The sequence below is a fragment of the Urocitellus parryii genome, chromosome 8 (genome assembly GCF_045843805.1).
Source record: "Urocitellus parryii isolate mUroPar1 chromosome 8, mUroPar1.hap1, whole genome shotgun sequence".
NCBI lineage: Eukaryota > Metazoa > Chordata > Mammalia > Rodentia > Sciuridae > Urocitellus > Urocitellus parryii.
Window position 1 is genome coordinate 83,821,241 of NC_135538.1, and position 1,043 is coordinate 83,822,283.

General features: G+C 38.1%; 1 non-coding gene across 1 annotated transcript; it reads right to left on the bottom strand.

Annotated features, from left to right (window-relative positions):
* Positions 1–362: 362 nt before the first annotated feature.
* On the bottom strand, positions 363–469 carry LOC113184625 (U6 spliceosomal RNA). Its single transcript, XR_003301022.1, has one exon. It is a non-coding gene; the product is annotated as a U6 spliceosomal RNA (small nuclear RNA).
* Between the last annotated feature and the right edge of the window lie 574 nt (positions 470–1,043).

The window sequence follows — 1,043 nt, forward strand, 5'->3', positions numbered from 1 at the left end:
CAGTAAGGGCTTGTGCCATTTCATTATGCATGTTGGACTTTTACTTTCTGTTACCTTTTTGAGGAGGAGTCTTTTTGGGAATTGGCTTGTTATAAAGAGGATCTGGAGCTGGGGCGGTGGCTCACTGGTAGAGAGTGCCTGCTTGGCATGTGCAAGGCACTGGGTTTGATTCTCAGCACTGCATATAAATAAATAAAATAAAGGTGCATTGACAAATAATAATAATAATAATAATAATAATAATAATAATAATAAAGAGGAGGGTCCTATGGAAGGAGGCAGCTCCAGTTGAACGGTTCCCTTCTGAACCTCTGTGTGAGCAGGCTCTATCTGAGCAGGCCCCTTCTGAGTAGTGTCCTTTTTAAAATATGGAACGCTTCATGAATTTGCATGTCATCCTTGTGCAAGAGTCATGCTAATCTTCTCTGTATCATTCCAATTTTAATATATGTGCTAATGAAGTGAGTACTTTAAAGTTTTTTATTTTTATTTTTTAGTATTAGGGATTGAATCCAGGAAAGCTTTACCTCTGAGCTACACCCCCAGCACTTCTCATTTTATTTTTTAAACATTTGAGACAGGCTCTTACTAAGTTGCCCAGACTGACTTCGAACTTGTGATCCTCCTGTTCAGCCTCCCAAGTTACTAGGATTATAGGTGTGTGCCACCAGGCCCAGCTCAGCCCAGTTATTAAGACTAGGTTGTGAATGCTAAAGATTTGAGATACTGGAAAAATGTCTATTTAAACTCCTCTAGTGACAATCATTATTCTCCATTCCCACCTCCCCCAGACCTAGCTCACAGTGATCTTTTACTTCTTTTTTACCCATTCAATTCCTTCTTTGGTACAGAGTTTGTACTTTTTATTTTCCTTACATTATAATTGTTTTAGAGTTCCTGGGGAGAATTTATCTTCTTTCCATATCTCAGAGTTCTACAGAACTAAAAAGGTACTTTATTAGAAATTTGCTATTTGACAAGCCTTAACCCCTACTTAACCCAAGGGTCTTAGAAATTTGTTCTGTGCCATTTAATGTAAAGTA